This window comes from Ursus maritimus, unplaced genomic scaffold (genome assembly GCF_017311325.1).
Source record: "Ursus maritimus isolate PB19 unplaced genomic scaffold, ASM1731132v1 scaffold_32, whole genome shotgun sequence".
Taxonomy (NCBI): Eukaryota; Metazoa; Chordata; class Mammalia; order Carnivora; family Ursidae; genus Ursus; species Ursus maritimus.
Window position 1 is genome coordinate 27,425,277 of NW_024425786.1, and position 20,065 is coordinate 27,445,341.

The window sequence follows — 20,065 nt, forward strand, 5'->3', positions numbered from 1 at the left end:
GCTTCATAGAAGAGGTGACATTTAAGCTCAGTCTTCAAGGTTGGAATTCGTTAGGGCAGTAATGCCAGCGAAAACTTGCTTGAGCAAAACCCTGATAAATGCAATGGTTCTCGAACTTGTAGATGCATAAGAATCACTGGAGAAGTGTTGATAATGCATATTCCAAGACTATACTTCCCGGGAAACTTCTGGTTTAAGAGGTGAGTGGCAACCATTTTAACAAGCTTCACAGGACACTTTCAGGAAATCTCTTTCTGTGCGTCCATGGTCATGGGCGGGGGAGGGGGAGGTGCCGGGAGATGAGGCCGATCAGAGCTTGACCCATGGGGCTCCTGGATCTCCGAAAGAGGTCACGCTATCACAATAAAAACTCCATTTTGAGTCGCGCTTTCAGGGTACAAGCCGCTTTCATGTGTTTTACTTTGTCGGACTCTCGCAACAACTCTATGGGATAGAAATTACCAGTGTCATACCATAGGGGAGGAAACCGAGGCTCACAGAGGGGAGACGTTTTGCTCAAGGTCACAAAGCGAGAGGTGGCAGGGCAGAGACTGAAAACCAGGCGCGCGGATTCCCAGCTCAGAGACTTTGCGACAACGGGGGAAGGCCGCCAGTGGGTGGGGCTCAGGCCCTCCCTCCAGGCTGGTTCCAAAATGGTGGGGGTAGTGGCGTCAGCAACGCCCCCGCCCCTTCCGTCCACCACCCTCCTTCTTCCCCAGGCCACCCAGGCGGGGGGAGGGGATGGAACGGAGCAACCCACGTGACTGCCGACAACCTGGCGCGTGACGCAAAGCGGCGGGCTCAACGCTCGCCTTGCCTTGTGGGAAATGTAGTTCAACCGACTATCAAGTTGGCAAGGAGAGACGGGCTTAGCACTACATTTCCCAGGAGTCAGCGGGCGACGCCGCCGCTGCCGCCGTCGGAGAGCGGGGACGCGGGGCGCGCTGTCGGGCGGGGGCGAGGTTCGGGCCGGTTGTGCCGTTGCGAGGTTGCAGCTGCGATCGCTGCGGTGGGCCCAGGTGAGTTAAGGCCTTTGATGGGGATTAGGGCAGTTCCATCGGCTCCAGTCGTTTTGTCTTTTATCTTTCCTCGGCGGCGGCTGGGTCAGGGTCCCCGGCAGGCCCGGCGCGGAGCCGCTCCCCCGCGCCTACCCCCAGGCCTCCTGTGAGCGGGCCCCGCTCTCTCCGGCTCCTCCCCCTCCCCGCCCTTCAGGGCTTCCCCTCGCTCCGGCCTAGCTCCCGACGCTCTGGGCCGCCTTTTCTCCCGAGCAGCTCCTACCCTTTTCTCTCCTCCTTGCAAGCTGCGAGGAAGAGGCCTCCACCTCTTCGTTTCTCTCTTTAGCCGTAGGAACCCCATTATTTGGATTTTTTCTTTTCCCGGAACTCCCCCCCCCCCCCCGGTCTCCATTGGCCTGGTTCTGTCTTCTCCTAGGGCCCATGTGGCTGGCGCTCTGTAAACGTTAGTCCTTCTTTTCTGCCTTGCGGCCAGAGGAGGCATAGTCCAAATTTATCTGCTCCGGGAACATTTGTGCGCCCACTTTTATTTCAGTCTCTTGGGTTGGAGGTGAGGCCGACTTGCATTCCAGTGGTAATCGGCGTGTGTTCTGCTTGTAGGAGGCTATTTTCTTTGCCTCCTTTAGCACCTCAGCAACTTTTATCAGCTCTTCTCATTGCCTTTCTAAATCTAAGGGGTGGAGCGTGGCGGCAGAAGCTGGCAAGTAGCGCTGGTGCCCAGAAGTTCGAAGCCGTCAGTGGTAGTAGGGTGTTTACGGGGAGGTTGTTAATTGGATTGAAGAAGAAGCGTCAGAGAGTGGTAGAGCCCGGCGGGCGAGAGCCAGTGAAGCTTCTGGTGGCAACATAACAGATGGATCCCGGAGCCAGCTTGCCTGGGTTCAAATTTTGGCTCTGTTAGCTTTTGATTTTAGGTCATGGGGCGTCGCTTCCGGGTGCCTCAGTTTCCTTATCTGCAGAATAGCGGTAAGTAACAGTGGCTACTTTATAGAGTGATTGTGAAGATTAAATGAGATTAAATTGAGAACCGCTTAGCTCATTACCTGACATGTATTAAACGACATCATTATTATCATCGTTTATAGGATTTCTAGATGGTGGGCCCAGAGTGGAAGCGCAGGTATCACACCAGCATTTTCCTTTCCTTGCAGATGGCCCTCCCTTTTTTTATTTGTGGGAATATTGTCTGTTCGGTTATCTGGACAGCTTGATAATGTGTATCATTAGGTAGAAGCTTGTTAAAGAGTCAGCAGCGATTCCTGCTATGAACAACTTGTGGAGTAAATCCGCCTTAGTTTGCTCTGCGCTGGCATTATGTTTTGTAAACTGGTGCACACACTTCAGCAATAATCCAAAACAAGTGTATTCTGCAGCCTCTTAGGCTTGATTGTATCTTGTAAAAGGTGAATTGAAGTTTTCAGAAGAAGTCGTTTAACTAAAAATCTTTATGTCTAAATACAGCTTTGTTCTTTAACCCTTTTGGCGCCAGTGACAGGTCTCCGATTTTGGAGACTGGTGTTTTTAGTCTGCAGAAGTACAGTCCCATTTTAGTGGTGGTAGTGAGAGTAGTAATAGCCGCAGCAGTTCTTGAGCTGTTTCGTTGGCATAAACACCACCTACAGGCACTTTTTGAATTTGATTTAGCCACTGAAATTGTGGGTGCCAAAAAGAGTGTCCTGTTTTGTCCTGAGAAATTGGGATGAGGAAGCTTGGAATATTGCTGAAATTAGCGCAGAGGTGGGAAGAGATGAGGCTGACCCAGAGAGAGCAGAAGACAACGACTATTATTTATTTATTTCGAATGGCTAGTCTCAACGACTAAGAATCTTAAGATGCTAGCCTGTTTCTCTTGGGCACAGTGACATCCTGAATTGAAGGCAGTGAGGTTAATGCTGTTCTCTCAGATATTAGATTTTGATGAATTGCTTCACATACGCATTCTGTAAACATCTAAGATTGAGTCAGTTCAGTATTTGACTGATTGATTCAACAAATAGTGCCTGAGGACGTACCATCTTCTGGCTCCCGTGCTAGGCTCTGGGAGTACAGGGGGGTATGAGACAGAAGGGGTCTCGCTTTTGGAGAACTTCCAGTAGAGTGGGGGAAGACAACAACAGGTAAGCAAATAAATGACAAATCGAGAAAAGTGATGTGGAGATCCCAAGCAGGGACTCTAATAGACACTAACAAGGGAAACCTAAGGGTGGTCAGAGAAGTTCTTTCGGGCGCGAGTGAGGAGAGTGTTTTGTAGGAGAGAGCATTCTGTGTGGAGGGAACAGCAAGTGCCAGAACTTGAAGATGGGGAGAATTCAGTGTGCTTTCAGCACTGAAAAGAGGCCCAGAGTAGCTGACACACACAGTGAGGAGAGTGGTTACAGAATACATGGACAGGTAAGGTTGTTTGGGGAAGCCTTCGAAGCCTTCTGATTTATATTTTAAAATAACTTTTGCAGAGGTATGGAAGATGGGGGGGGGGGATCTCATTTAAGGCTGCTGTACTGGTCCAGGCTGGACATGGGAGTTGTCCAAAGTAGATGGAATGGAGATGTACTGGTGGGAAGAAGCGGGGGGTTTGGAGATGACATAGGTTTAATATTCTTTGGAGCAGGCCATTCATAATCTTTGGTCCATGTAGGGAGCCCACGAACTGTAAAATTTTTGTGAGGGAGTGCATTTTCTCAGAGGTTTGATACCTTCCGTCTTATTCATTAGTCTCAAAATTTAAGAACCACTGCTCTAGAGCCTGTAATGCAGGTTTATAACCCATAAAAAAGTAGTTGCCCGCAGCTTATCAGGAGAGTTGAGTCATGGGTACCCTTCTAAAAGATGGCTTTCTTTCATCTTTTTCTTTTTTTTTTTTTTAAGTAATCTCTACACCCCACATGGGGCTCAAACTCAAAACTCCAAAATCAGGAGTTGCCCGGAGAGCTGAGCCAGCCAGGCACCCCATTGCTTAGTCTGTCATGGGACCTTTTTTTTTTTAAATCAAGGTTAAATGCTGTGCCATAGATCATCTTTTAGTTTCTTTTTGTGTGTGAGTTACGGGCTGATGCACATACTGAGGAAGCTAAACATTAGTGAGCTCAGTTTCATGAAAATCCGTTTCCTAATGTTTGCTTCCACTGGAAGAAACCGTTCCTATTTGAAGTGGTACAAATGGAGCGCTTCAGTTGATGAAGAGCAAGATCATTTTCTTCTTGCTTTCCTTCAGCAGTTAGGGGTTTCAGATGTATATTGATATTTTTTGAGTATATTTGTACATGACATTGTGTTCCTGGAAGCTTGGGTGTACTTTGTACCCCAGAGTTAGAGCTGTACTGAAAGAACCAGGTATTTTTCTTTTTACGGCAGAGGTTGGAAACTGAAGGCTTATGGACCAGATCCAATCTCCAGATGTGTTTTGATTGGCTCATACAGTCTTGTAAATTTGAATTGGTTGTCAACGTTAAAAAACAAGGAGATTTTAAGTAAAAATTTGGACTCGGATTGCTTTCGAAAAATCCGTTCTGGCAGCCATGGACCTGTGTTTCTGCTTTCATAGCAGCCATCTTTTGTAGTTGGGCATGTCCTCTCCAGTTTGTTAGAGACCTCCCTCCAGCCTGACATGGAGTGGAGTGTCACTAGATATTATCTTACACCTTATATTACATGTCTGTTTGTAGGCACTTTAATTTGGTCTGCCTGTTTTAGATATATGAATCAGGTCTCTGATGCCTCCACTTAACTCTTTTTTCTGTCTTAACGTTGTATCACCATTAAAATTTGTTTTATGTCTTGTTGCCTTATTTTTTGCGGACTGATGAAAAAAAAGAAATCTACCAGTTGAAACTGATTTGTATGGTGGTAGGTGAGGAGATTTCAAAGGGGCAGGAAGGTGCTTTCTGAAGTGATAGAAATATCCTATATACATATATATGTGTGTGTGTGTATATTTTAAAGTTATAGATAATATATATAATTATTAAGTTATAATAATTAAGTTAATATAAAATGTTTTTATAACATTAATATAAATGTTGATTGTAATTATAATATAAAATATTAATTACAGTATTAATGCATTAAGTTATATATTATATATGTAAAGTTAAAGTTTATATATATATATATATATTTATTTATATTTATATATTTTAAAGTTCAACGCGGGGCTTGAACTCAAAGACCTGAGATTAAGACCTGAGCTAAGATTGAGAGTCGGACGCTTAACTGACTGAGCGACCCAGGTGCCCCTGAAATATTCCATATATATATATTTTTTAAAGATTTTATTTATTTATTTAACAGAGACAGCCAGCGAGAGAGGGAACACAGGCAGGGGGAGTGGGAGAGGAAGAAGCAGGCTCCCAGCGGAGGAGCCTGATGTGGGGCTCGATCCCAGGACTCCGGGATCACGCCCTGAGCCGAAGGCAGATGCTTCACGACTGAGCCACCCAGGCGTCCCTGAAATATTCCATATTTTGGTTGGGGTAGTGTTTCACAGTTTATTTTGTCAAAACTGACCGAACTATTGTTATAATGTGTACATCTTTTGTAAGTGGATTATGAAGTTGGTTTATAAAAGTTTGTTTTCAAAAGCTATTCTCTAAAGGCTGTTCTGTGAAACTGAGGTAACTGTATAAGTAAGTTGTGGTGATGATTGTTTTTCTTGAATTTTTAGTAAGTTTAGCCAAGTATGGATTGGACAGGAGATTTTAAAATACTTCTTGGAGTGAGGAGGGTGCCTCAGGAGCTTTTGAGGGAAGAGACTGAGCTGGCAGGACTCTGAGCAGCCCACTCTCATTTCTGCATTGATAATTTTTTACTTAGGGGTTCTGCTTAACATTTCATTTTTACTTACTGAAAGATTTTTTTCTTTAAAGAAATTTATGTATTTTATTGATCTATTTTTAAGTTTTTATTTATTTGTCAGAGAGAGTGTGAGTGCTTTGCTCAAGCAGGGGGAGCAGCAGGCAGAGGGAGAAGCAGGCTCCTGCCGAGCAAGGAACCTGATACGGGACTTGATCCCAGGACCCTGGGATCATGACCTGAGCCGAAGGCAGATGCTTAACTTACTGAGCCACCTAGGTGTCCCGTATTTTTTTTTTTTTTTTTAAGATTTTATTTATTTGAGAGAGAGGGAGGGCACAGAGGGGGAATGAGAGGGAGAAGCAGATTCCCCGCGGAGCAGAGAGCCCGATGTAGGGCTCCATCCCAGGACCCTGAGATCATGACCTGAGCCACCCAGCTGCCCCTTTGCAATCCCTTATTTTTTATTTTAAGTAGGCTCCGTATCCAACTTGGGGCTTAAACTCACGACCCTGAGATTAAGATTCGCTTGCTGTGCTAGCCAGGCGCCCTGAAATGTATTTTTGAAGTAATCTCTAGGGGCGCCTGGGTGTATCAGTTGGGCACAGAGTTGTGAGGTCGAGCTGGCATCAGGCTCTTTGCTCAGTGGGGAGTCTGCTTCTCCCTCTCCCTCTCCCTCTGCCTGCTGCTCCCCGCTCCCCCTCAGCTAACAGCCACAAGATCAAGAGTCAGCTGCTGTACTGACTGAGGCAGCCAGGCACCCTAAGATTTTCTTTTTCTTTTCTCTTTTCTTTTCTTTTCTTTTCTTTTCTTTCCTTTTCTTTTCTTTTCTTTTCTTTTCTTTTCTTTTCTTTTCTTTTCTTTTCTTTTCTTTTCTTTTCTAAGATTTTATTTATTTATTTGTCTGAGAGAACAAGCAGGGGGAGCAGCAGGCAGAGGGAGAAGCAGGCTCCCTGCTGTGCAAGGAGCCCTATGTGGGACTTGATCCCAGGACCCTGCGATCATGACCTGAGCTGAAGGCAGACACCCATCCACCTGAGTCACCCAGGCATCCCAAATAGTTCTTCTTTTACAAAAGAAAGTTTAATGAAAATTTTTAAAGATTTATTTATATGAGAGAGAGAGCCCGCATGAGCAGGGTTGGAGGGAAAGGGAGAGAGAATCTTTAGTAGACTCCCCACCGAGCATGGAGCCGGAGGTGGGACTTGATCTCACAACCCTAAAATCATAACCTGAGCCGAAATCAAGAGTCAGAGGCTTAACCAACTGAGCCATCCAGGCACCCTTGAAGTTTTTTTAATGAAAAAATTTTTAATATGGTTCATCCAAAGCGCCAGCTTCCTTTTTTTTTTTTTTTGAAGATTTTATTTATTTATTCGGCAGAGAGAGAGACAGCCAGCGAGAGAGGGAACACAAGCAGGGGGAGTGGGAGAGGAAGAAGCAGGCTCATAGCGGAGGAGCCTGATGTGGGGCTCGATCCCACAACGCCGGGATCACGCCCTGAGCCGAAGGCAGACGCTTAACCGCTGTGCCACCCAGGCACCCCCAAAGCGCCAGCTTCCTAATGAAACCTGATAACCACTCATCATTAATGAGTTGTGTATTTGCATACATGAACCATGAATGTAAGTGAAAGGTAACACTGAGTTTCAAAGTTGTCAGCTGAATTATTGCTGTGGCTGTTTGGAAATTAAGATTTTATGTGCTAGTCAAAAGTATACATAAACTGTAACTTTATGTACAATATGTTATTCCAGCTAGAATTTTGACCTTGCCCTTCTCAGCTCATCTTATTCTGGTAACTTATCTGAGAACTGCTAACAAGAAATAGAGGGTACTTTCTGAGGAGAGGATCTTTGGTTTCCTTTTTGGGTGTTAAATATCACAGCAAAGCTATAAGGATACAGGCTTTGTCTTGTAGATTGTTCATCTACCTTCCTTTATTCCTTTTAGTGAACAAGGAAGCATTGTTCAAATACATAAATCCTGGATACACTTTTTTTTCCCAAAAATATTTAATCATTTGACAGAGCGAGGATAAGCAGGGGGAGCGGCAGGCAGAGGGAGTGGGAGAAGCAGGCTCCTTGCTCAGCAGGAGGACGCTGGGATCATGACCTGCGCTGAAGGCAGATGCTTAACTGACTGAGCCACCCAGGCGTCCCTCGTTTTGTTTTTCTAAAACATAAAGACATTTATCAATCTCTGCCTTTATGGTTTATAATTAGAATATTTTGTTCGTAATCCTTTTTCTTAAGTTCTATAGATTGCTGTATTTTCTTTTTTATAGAAATGGTTTTTAGAGAGTGTGAGAGTGTGAGGGAGGCATAGGGAGGAGGAAGCAGACTTCCCACAGAGCAGAGCCTGAAGCAGGGCTTGATTTTATGACCCTGAGATCATGACCTGAGCTGAAATCAAGAGTCAGATGCTTAACTGACTGAGCCACCCAGGCACCCCCCCCCATATTTTCTTCTAAAAGTTTCAAAGCTTTTCATATTTAATGATTGTTATTTTTTTCAAAATTTTATGTATTTTCAGTCCAAATAAACTTAGAGTTTATTTTGTTTGTGACGGTAGGTAGGGATCTAATTTTACTTTTCCCATAAGATTGGTTGTAGGTGTTTTGTTTTGTTTTTTGGTTTTTAAGATTTTGTCTATTGTTAAGTAATCTCTGCACCCAATGCGGAGCTCAAACCTACAACCCTGAGATCAGGGGTCACATGCTTCACTGACTGAACCAGCCAGGTGTCCCCTATTTTAGTTATTTCTCAATATTTTGAATCTCAAGTCCTGATTTGTTTTTGGGTTGTGTATAGTGGCCTTTACCCTTTTTTCAGGGCTTAAATCTTCTTCTTCTTTTTTTTTTTTTTTTAAGATTTTATTTATTTATTCAACAGAGATAGAGACAGCCAGCGAGAGAGGGAACACAAGCAGGGGGAGTGGGAGAGGAAGAAGCAGGCTCATAGTGGAGGAGCCTGATGTGGGGATCGATCCCAGAACGCCGGGATCACGCCCTGAGGGCTTAAATCTTCTTAACTTTATGTATGAGAAGTTGGAAAAACATTCATGTAATCTAAAACCAAATTTCCAAGAAATAGAAAGCAGGATTGCTAAATCAGGGATGGCATGAGTCCCTTTTAGGGGGATAACTCCATTTACAAGAATCAATTTGACAGGGGCGCCTGGGTGGCTCACCGGGTTAAGCGTCCAACTTGATTTTGGCTCAGGTCATGATGTCAGGGTTGTGAGATGGAGCCCCGAGTCAACACACTGGGCTCCCCACTCAGCAGGTAGTCTCCTTGAGATTTTTCCCTCTCCTGCCCCTCCCCCGCTCTCTCTCAAATCTTTAAAAAAAATCTGTTTGACAGATGATATAATTCTCTTAGTGATTATACCAGTTTTTATAGCAATCTATTTTCCTAGTTAAACTTAAGAATATAGGACTGATTCTGATGAGCTGTTACATTACCTGTAAATGCTTTGGAATGAGATGTGTTTTGTGAGGAACCTTCTGATAAGGAGAATGGTTCAGTGGCCTTGGGAATTGGTATTTTGTGGGAAGAGGAGTCTTGGGCTTCCCTAGATAGTGTGTAAATTGCTGTTGGGTTAATATTGGCTGCAGATTTATTTTCTAGAATTAGAACCAGAGGATATGGACATTTTGGGATAGATTTCCAAAATTGCTGATGAGGTTCTTTCTAATAGTAAGTTTAGTTGAAGATAAGTTAATTTGGCGGTATTCTGAGTAGTTATTGACTTTGATGTCACACCTAGTAACTACTCCTGATTTGTAATTTAAAAAAGGAAAAACGAAGAAAAATATCTCCAAAGGCAATTATGTTTTAATGGCTTTTCCAGCATATGATCAGATCTTCTTGTTTATGATATTCTGTCATGAAATTTGGTCTCTTTTCTGTTGCTTGTTTACAAATGATAGCACATGTGATTCATCTAAAAGTTGGTTGTCTTGGTCTAATGCCCTGGTTTAAGTGGGTGGTTAATTAAATTACTGTTTTGGTTGAAATTTTTTTAATAAAGCTAAGCAGTTGCAGAAGATAGACTCTGAATGTACCATCTACTTTTCCAACTCTAAAATTAATAGTTTCTTGTTTACTGAAATTTCCTTTCAAATAGGGCTTTAGTGAATTAGATTTATTCTTAGCATCCCCTGTGGCTTCCAGTAGAGCACATTTTAGGATGATTTAGAAATGTTTTCTAAGATTGATTTCATAAAGCATATTAAAGAAATTTTTTCCTTAGATAGCAAGTAATGGAAGAAAAGTGAGGAATCCAAGCCAACTGGATGAAGTTTGTAGCTTAAGGTTCTTGAACAGGTAAACCATTAGCACGATGACGTGAAAGAATTGGGACACTGATGGCCAACGGCCTTTAGGCTCCAGTTTTAGGTCACCTTGGGTGAAATCCTTCCTTTCTCTGGGCTCAGTTTCCCTTCTGTAAACCTAGGGTTATACTAGATATGATCTCTAGGAGTGCTTCCAGTTCTTACTGCTCTGTGACTCTTAATTGTAGTCCTATTTGTCCAGGTAGTATTTTTGCCTGTAGATTAGAGTGGATTGTGGTCTCTTAATCACGGGACTCTCTGCTCTTTGAGTAAAGCCAGCTCTAGACTGCCTTGAGGCTGACACACCCTATACAGGGTCTGATGGTGGCAGATTTTCTCTTTATTCTCCTAGCACTTCAAGTCACAGTCATTTTTTCAGATAACTCTTTCAGTGACATTTAGAAATAGATCCATAAACATTATAAGTGTGGGCTGGTTGGAAGTTTTATTAACCAGGTTCTCAGCATAATGATATCAGAATAATGATAATATATACTGAGCAGAGAGAACTCCTGTGTTGTATTATAAGCGCGGGGAAGGATACAGAGTTTGTGATTCGTCTTTGTGCTTTACATGGTGCCCAGTGAAGGAAATTAAGAATGATTTATTTATTTGTTTGTTTAAAATTGTTATTTTTGAGTAAGCTCAGTGTCTTACATTCTGAGTCTACCATAAAGACAAATTCGGAATTCTCAGGAGAAAGAGTAATTGTTCAATGACCGTGTGATTACCCATACTAGCCGGTGGAAGTCTTGTCTCTTAACTGTGATTTCGACGTTGACCTGATTAATAATGCTATTGATGCTAAATGTGTGCTAGTAAGTATTGTTTCAGGTGCTTCACATACGTATTAACTCATTCAGTTTTAATAACAGCTCTATGTAGTGGGAATCAGTTTTACAGATGAGACAGATAGTGGGATTTAATAAAGTAACTTACCACAGGTTTCAAAACTACTAGTTGGTGGTGCTGGGAATCAAAGCCTTTAGAACGTGTATTGTTTCGTACTATTTATTGGGCCAGTGCTTGGGAAATTGTTTTGGGATGATTGATTACTAATTTTATTTGTCTTACTGTAATTTGTTGGGTATGAGGATTAAACAGTGACAGTTTCTACCATTTGAGACCCCTGCAGTTTTGAGAATTACTGCTGGCTCGTTAAGGGTTTATTCTTATTACATGGTCATTTGCACTAACTGCCTTTGTAAAGCAAATGGTGTAGAGCCAGAGTTGGCTGACTTTTTCTCTGTGGGTCCAGATGATACTTTAGGCTTTGGGGGCCAAGAGGCAAAACTGAGGATATTACATAGGTACTTGAATAACAGTGAAGAAAACAAATATTTAAAATTTTTAGAATTTTTATCTTTTTAAGTAATCTACACACCCAACGTGGGGCTTGAACTCACTACCCTGAGATTAATTAAGAGTTGCATGTTCTACTGACTGAGCCAGCCAGGCACCCCAAGAAAACAAATATTTTATTGGCAGAATTCAAAATGTAATAGTTGAATACAGTTTTTGTAAGGCAGGTGTGTTACAAGAGTGGAATTCACTTTGGGAGATAACATTTCACATTACTGGGGTTCAGAGTTAGTTTTACCTATGCTGAAATCTGTAGTGTGATTGCACATATGTCATCTTTGAAAATGTCTTTACACAGACGGGTACTGCCAAATACTAATAGTAATCCATGAGCATATGATTTTTTTGAGCATATGTTTTATTTGAGCACATTCATCACTTGGAATGCATTTATAGAATTCTGTTAGATTCATTTCTTGATATTTGCCTTTTGGGGTTCCATTACGCTGCAGAGTAATTCTTTCCAATGGAATATTAGATGGAAGTTTTTTGGGTTTCTTTTTTTTAAAGATTTTATTTTTAAGTAATCTCCACACCCAATGTGGGGCCCAAACTCAGAACCCCGAGGTCAAGAGCCACACACTCACCTGACTGAGCCAGCCAGGCACCCCTAGGTGGAAGCTTCTCAGTTGCACCGCTAGATGGATTTTGAAAGATGGAGATTTACTTTGCACTTTCATTAAGACTGGAAATATGCTGGAAGTGTAGTTTGAATTAAGGAAATAGGTCTTTCAAAGTTTTGTGTGAACAGGGATTTCATTCATTCTACTACTTTGGTAGTAGAGGAAGTGAATAACGTAACTTGACATTACCTGAGGTTCAAACAGTGTTTACTGTTGTTCAGATTAATTTGCCATAATATAGATTTCCCATAAAAATGCAGATTCAGGTTCAGGTTGTATAAGCGTCCTCTCAAGCGTCTTTGAGGGAGTCTCACCTACAGTTGTTCATATAGACTATTCATAGAAGCTGACTCTTCAGTCATTTCAAAGCCAGCGTTGACTTCTCCAGTAAACAGTTACGCAGTACCTATAATATCTGTTGAATCAAGAGGCAAGGAACACCACTGAAAATTTTCCCCCCCTTAACAAATATGTGGTTGTTGACCAGTTTCAGATTTATAGAAAATCTGAGAAGATAGTACAGAGTGTTCTCCTGTATACCTCATGCCCTTTTCCCCTGTTAACGAGTTAGTATGTAGTACATTGGTCCTACCTAGCTAATGAACCAATGTTGATGCATTCTTGTTAACTAAAGTCCTTACTTCATAAATATTTTCTTAATTTTTACCTAATACCCCTTTTCTGTTCCAGGATCCTATCTAGGATATACAGTTAGTTGTTATGTCTCCTTAGGCTTGGCTGTGACACCTTTTCAGACTTTTCTTATTTTTGGTGACTGACAGTTTTGAGGAGTGCTGGTTAGATATTTTGTAGAAGGTTCCTCAGTTGGGATTTTTCTCACGATTAGACTGGTGTTAACAGATTTTGGTGAGAATGACCACAGAAGTAAGGTATCATTTCCATCACATCATATCAAGGAATACATGTTACCGACATGATTAATGGTTGATGTTAACTTTGATCACCTGGCTAGGTTTCTCCGGTGTAAATTATTCCCTCCCCTCCATACTGTACTTTTTGGAAGGAAATCACTGGGCTCACTCCACTTACGAAATGGAGAGCTATGTTTTACGTTCTGGAGGGTGGAATATATGCATAAATTATTTGGAAGTCTTCGACATGGGAAATTGGTTTCTTCTTATCCATTTATACATTTATATCAGTTTAGTCTCATAGGTATTTTATACTTTGAATTATCCATTCATTTCAATTTTTTTTTTCATTTTGGTTCTTGAGTTCTTTCAGTTGGACAGGAGTGTCCTTTTGACATATTCCCTTCATTGTGGTGGTTTTTGTTTGTTTGTTGTACTTCTTTCTGGCACTACAAGATATTAAGGCTTATGCAGTGTATTGCTGGCCTCAGCCCTGGAGTCAGTCATTTCTCCAAGGAGCCTTGGTTTCTTTTTTTGGAGAATATTACTAGAAATCAAGGTGTGGGTGCTAGGTGTGCTTATTGCTGCTGGAATGTTACTGCTTATAGGTCTTCTCAGATGACAAAGCAAGGAAATACATGTGTGTGTACATATAGGAAATATATGTATAATAACATTTTATATACATATAGAAATATTTGTAAATATTTCTGATGTATCTGTGTGTATCCATTTGTGTCTATCTGTATTAAGCTCAGCAGGAGCTTATACTGGTAGCTCCACTTCTAATCCAGTACCACCTGGATCGTTCTAGCCTTTCTGTCTGTCGTTTGTGGCCTCACACTCCAACAGTGAGAAATTTGGCTCTCACCGTCTGCTATCCATTTACTTATTAATTCCAGTATACATGTATAATGGTTTCAGAATTGTTAACCCATACCCCCATGGGAAGCAACTTTAACATCTAGAATGCAGTTCGTTTTGCTGTCTTCCCTGTTCTACTCATTTCCATAGTTACTTTAGGTCAACTCCTTTCCCTTCCACCTGCCTTACCTTTTTAAAAAGATTTATTTGAGGGGCGCCTGGGTGGCTCAGTTGTTAAGCGTCTGCCTTCGGCTCAGGGCGTGATCCCGGTGTTCTGGGATCGAGCCCGCATCAGGCTCCTCCTCTGGGAGCCTGCTTCTTCCTCTCCCGCTCCCCCTGCTTGTGTTCCCTCTCTCACTGGCTCTCTCTTTCTCTGTCAAATAAATAAATAAAATCTTAAAAAAAAAATTATTTGAGAGAGAGAGACAACACCAGCGCACAAGTGGGAGGGGCAAAGGGAGAGGGAGAGAGAATCTCAAGCAGACTCCCCACTGAGTGCAGATCCCGATGCGGGCTCCATCTCGTGACCCTGAGAACAGGACCTGAGCTGAAACCAAGAGTCCCATGCACCGACGCTTACCCGTCTGCGCCACTCAGGCATCCCTGCCTTATTTTTTAATTGGCTACTGTTGTTGCTCCCATTGTCCTCAGCTTTTCCAGCCAAAAGGCTAATAGTCTTAAACAAAATGATTTTTTCTGGACACATTCGTTTGGCTGCTGCAAACATAATGTAATCAGCTCTTTGTAAATAAATGGCTTTCCCTGTTAAGCTAACAGATGAACCAGTCAGAAACTTCATTTTTATTATTTTTTTGGTGAAGATTTTCAGTTGTAATGAGATATTCTGTTTTAAATTTTCTAATTTTCTAACAGAATGCTGTTAGGTATGAACACTGTGATGCGTGCTTAGTTTGGTAATATCGACATATATTGTATTCTTGGCACAGTTACGGTGTTTGTTCATAAGAGAATTTTGCCATCTAAATCATTACAAAATAATCCACACTCTACACTGTCCCTTAAATGGGTAACGTTTAAACACTTTTGTCTTCTTGTTTTAACATACGAAGATACACTGGTTATTTAAAACTGATAATACAACGACAGAACGCGTGGTACTTGAAGGGCCCAGCCGTGACTGCTTGGCTGCGGTCCGCGGCCGCTCGGAGCGGTGAGAGCGCACGCACGGTCTCGTTTGCAGCCGCTCCACTCTGCTGGTGTGTGAGAGCCGCTCTCTGTGAACCACGGACCCGTCTGTGTTCCAGTAAAACTGTTCATAGATGTTGACGTTGGAATTTTCATAGAATTCTCACCCATCCTGAAGTACCCTCGATTTTTTTCAACCATTTAAAAATGTAGAAACAATTCTTAGCTCATGGGTGGGAAAAAGGAAAAAATAGGTTGGGCTAGATTTGGCCTGTGTGCATCACTTGCTGATCCCTTAATGTAGAAGGCCCTGTATTCATGACCCATATGGGAAGTATCTTTCTCTCCAAAGCCACTTGGAGTACTGTCGCCAGCCTTGGATTCAGTCTCAGTGCCTGCTGATGCCGTGGAAGGAAGGGGCTTAGAACAGACACCGCACGGTTTTCTGTGGTGTAAAACACTACAGGTTTGTTTGCCCAGCTGTCATAATCTCCTCAATCCCTAGTTTGTTTGGTTTTTTTTTTTCTGACGGGAAGTAGCTAAGGTTAAATATTTTTTTTAAAGATTGTATTTATTCGAGGGAGAGAAAGAGTGAGAGAGAGAGAACACACACTGGAGGAGGAGCAGAGGGAGAGGGACAATCAAACTCCCTTGCCGAGTGCAGAGTCTGACTGGGGGCCGAAACAAAGAGTCGGTTGCTTAACCGACTGAGCCACCCAGGCGCCCCTTATGGCCTCTTCCTGATGTTAATTACCTGATGACCTTTGGTATAAGTCAAGATTTTATTGCTTGGGTTTCCAGTTTACTCAGCAAACACGTATCAGTGTTAGGGAGATAGAGTTTGCAGTCCTTTGAGGGGAATCGACATTAATGGGTATAATGAGATGAGTGTAAGGAGAGACATGTCTAGGGTAACACCAAGAAGCAGTACCGAACTCAGCCTGTGTGCACCAGGGACCCCTTGCTGGCGAAGGAGACCCTTGTAGGAGTGAGAAGGAGTTTGGTTGGTGGGAGGGGAGGAGACATTCTAGGCTGAGGGTTGACATGTACCAAGAGACCATAGCTTAAGAAAATACGTTCCTTTCTTTTCCTGGCTATGTAGGCAGAGGTCAGCTATGTGCAAACTACAGATTTCAGAGAAAGCTAAGGTGGGTGTCTTTAATTGAGTGAATGCTGATTAAGTGAAAAAAGAAGAGATTCAGACTGCATCTTCAGATTATTTGAATCTTGGGTGCCTTCCTACTCTGTAGCAGTATGAATGAATGATAAAGTTTTAATAAGCTAGCAGTAAGGACATTACATACTTGCTGATCTTGGAACTTTGTTTTCCTATTTGTTTTGGATAATACTACATAGCTTTGATGTATTGGCCATGTTAGTAATGTTTAAAACTGGATCAGAAGGATTATTTTGTGCTTTGAGGGATGAGGATGGGAAGTTGTTTTAACTTGAAATGTGTCTGTTAAAATCAGTTCGGCATACCTTAGTTACATTTTTGTTTCAGGTATCTAATTCTTCTGAAGTAATTGTCCAGGTTAAATTATGGAGTTTGTGAATTAGTCTTGCATAATGCAAACCATAGCACCTGAAATATTGCCAGTGAGAGTATCAGGTTGTAAGAGGAGGGTTTTAGCTTTCAATTCTGCAGCCTTACTGTATGTAGGGGGTTGGATGGATGAAAATATGTGTGGGAGAGAAGACCCTCAGGCCAGCATGCTTTGAGAGAGAAGCCTGTGTCCACTTGGAGTAAAGTTGAGGGTTAAAGTAGAGTTTTTGCTTAGGGATTTCAAGCATCTCTATTTCACGATATAATCTGCAAGGTTTGGGTAGTTGTCTTATTGCTGCTTGTTTCCTCTCGTTCCAGAATTGTATCCTGACTTTGTAAATTGGAGAAGCCAGTGACACTGCCGGTGTTCTTTTGCAGTAGTGTCTGTCTTGGATCCGGTGCAAGTTGAATCGTTGTTCAAATAAGGTAAATGCGTGGTGCTAAAAGGAACTAATAATAACTTCATTGGCTTATAAAACCAGCCTTATGTTAAGAGTCACCTAGAAGATTCCTTAATGGAATTCTGGGTTCTTATTAAGTAGTGTTTATTTTTCACCTTTATAATAAACTGAAACAAGATGATAAAGTAGGTCTGCTCTCTTCTCTGATTCTAAGTTGTAGAATCAGCAGTTACCTTTTTTATGTTAACTAACTAAATAACACATGTTTATTCATTAGGAAGTATTGATAAGATCATAAACTTGGCATATATATAATTGTTAATATTTTGGTGAATAGTCTCTTTTCAAGCATGTGTTACTTGGATATGTGTGTGTTCAGTCAGTATCGGGGCTAGACTTTCTTGTCTCACCTGGTTCTTGTTAACATTCCCTGTTGCATTTTTAAATGACTCATGGCATTTCATCATGGGTGTGCCACGTAATTTAAAATTATCTAACTAGTTCCTTTTTGGTAGACATTTAGGCTCTTCAGCATTTTTCCCTGTCTGATAACTATGTGTTAGACATGAATACATTTATGTATATGTTTGATATTCCCTCACAGTATATTTTCTTAACTTTAAAAAGCATTTTATATATTTATTGTATTTTTTTGTTTTACTTATTAATACATGTATAAAAATCCTTCCTAGTCCCTAGAAGCAATCATTTCCAACTCTGCTGTTTCTTTTGCTGTTGCTTCTACGCAATAAGCTTATTTTGCTACTTACTGATTTTCTGGTTTTTGGTATTATCTGTTAATTTCCCACCTTGAATGGTGGTGGTTTCTGGTAGAGTTCCCTGACCACTTCACACATTCACATTTATTGTCACTCTGGTTATAATGTAATTTTGGTTGGAGCAGTATTCAGTATTGGAGGTTTATGGCTTTGTAGAACTTACAGCCAAATCATTTTACGTGCTATGGTTAATTTTCCTGTTTTGCATAGCTTTTATTTTCTCTGTTAATTCTTTTTTTTTTTTTTTTTGGTCTGTTTTGTTTAATTTCTGTTTCTTATAAGTAACTTATCTTTAAACTCTACCTGGAAGTGTAATTCTTCCTCACTATTTTTAACATTTTAGCTATATTACAAGTTTTATCTTCCTGGAGATACCGTCTGATCTGCTCCATTTTGGATGTTCTTTAGGCAGCTGCCCAGCTGTCATGCTTGCTATCTCAACATCATCATCCTCATGGCTTTTCTTATGTCTATTGTTCTGGATCCCGTTATCTTTTTCCCATATCCTTTCCTTCTTGATTGAATCTCTTATTTTGAAAGAGCACCTTTCTCCATTGGCTTCCTGAGAAAAGGGTACACAAGAGGTAAATTTTTTAGACATGTATGTCTAAAAATGCCTTTATTCTGCTTTCATATTGATTGTTAGTTTGGCTGGGTATAGAAGTCTAGTTTGGACATAATTTTCCTTTAGAATTTTGAAGATGTGCTCTATTGCCCTTTGGCTTTCACTGTTTATGAGATGTCCGTTACCTTTGACCAGATGTGCTCTATTGCCCTTTGGCTTTCACTGTTTATGAGATGTCCGTTACCTTTGACCAGATGTGCTCTATTGCGCTTTGGCTTTCACTGTTTATGAGATGTCCGTTACCTTTGACCTCTGAAACTTTAGAACTTCTCTTTCCCAGCATTCTGAAATTTTATAATGATGTTCTTCGTGTGGTTGTTTTCATCTAATGTGTTGGTCACTTAATGGACTGAAACTTAATGTCCCTCAGTTCTGGGAAATGTACTAGAATTATGTCCTTGATTTTTCTCCCCTTTATTTTTTCTACTCTTTTTGTGGAATTGTTAATTGGATGTTGGATCTTTTGAACTGATCCTGTAAATTCATCTTTTTTCTGCTGTTCAATCTCTGTTTACTTTGTGGGAGATTTCCTTAATTGCATTTTCTAGTGTTTGCTGTTTTTTTCCCCCACTTATGTTCATATATATATATATTTTTTTTTCATATTCATTAGCTTTTTCTTTTTTTTTTTTAAGATTTTATTTATTTATTTGAGAGAGAGAGGGAGAGCAGAGAGGGAGAAGCAGACTAGCTGCTGAGCAGAGAGCCCGATGTGGGACTCGATCCCAGGACCCTGAGATCATAACCTGAGCCAAAAGCAGATGATTAACCAACTGAGCCACCCAGGCACCCCGTCAACTCTTTCTTTTAAGTAATCTCACCCAGCGTGGGGCTCGAACTCATGACTCCCAAGATCAAGAGTCCATGCTCTACTGACTGAGCCAGCCAGGCACCCCACATTCATCAATATTTTTATTTACTCCATTCTTCTTCTGCATACAATCTAAACAGCCGCAGTCCCGACAAGAATATAGTTATGCTCTTCATACGTATGCAGAAAACTTGCGCCTTCTGTGGCTGCCAGGACACGCTGGCAGTAGTTCTTAAATTTTCTCATGTGAGTCAGGGATTCCAATCGCAGTAAATTACAAACCCCTTCCTTCCCACCTCTCATGAAGGCTTTTCAGTTTACTGACATCATGGAAGATAGGATTTATTTATTTATGTTATTGTGGTAAGAACATTTAAGATGAGATCTGTCCTCTTAACAAATGTTTAAGTGTATATTACGGTTGACTATAGATACAGCGTTGGACAGCAGATCTTTAAAACTTTATTCGTCTTATTTAACTGAAACTTGACGCACTTGATTAGTAACTGCCCATTTCCCCCTACCTCCAGTCCCATGACAACCACCATTCCACTCTGAATCTGTGAGATTGTCTATTTGAGGTGCCTCATATAAGTGGAATCATGCAGTATTTGCCTTTTTGTGACGGGCTTATTTCACTTAGCATCACGCCTTCTAGGTTCATTAGTGTTGCATGTTGCACAATTCCTTTTTTTTTTTTTCCTAAGGCTGAATAGTAGTCCATTGTATGTATACACCACATTTTCTTTATCCATTCTTCTGTTGATGAACATTTAGGTTCTTTCCACGTCTTGGCTATTGTGAATAGTGGTGCAATGAACATGGGAATACTAATATCTCTTTGAGATCCGATTTCATTTCTTTTAGATAAATACCCAGAAGTGGAATTGCTGGAGATA

The 20,065-nt window shown here is 41.4% G+C and overlaps 1 protein-coding gene across 3 annotated transcripts in view; it reads left to right on the forward strand.

Annotated features, from left to right (window-relative positions):
- Nucleotides 1-20,065, forward strand: part of THRAP3 (thyroid hormone receptor associated protein 3) — a 63,565-nt gene that overhangs the window by 438 nt on the left and 43,062 nt on the right. The window contains exons 1-2 of one of the 3 annotated variants that reach the window (XM_008694396.2): nt 871-1,019; nt 16,869-16,976. The gene's annotated coding sequence lies outside the window, so the exon portion shown is untranslated. Of the gene's footprint in view, nt 1-870; nt 1,020-1,954; nt 1,977-16,868; nt 16,977-20,065 lie in introns of those variants that run through there. The other 2 variants (XM_040619264.1, XM_040619263.1) reach the window with 2 other exon arrangements.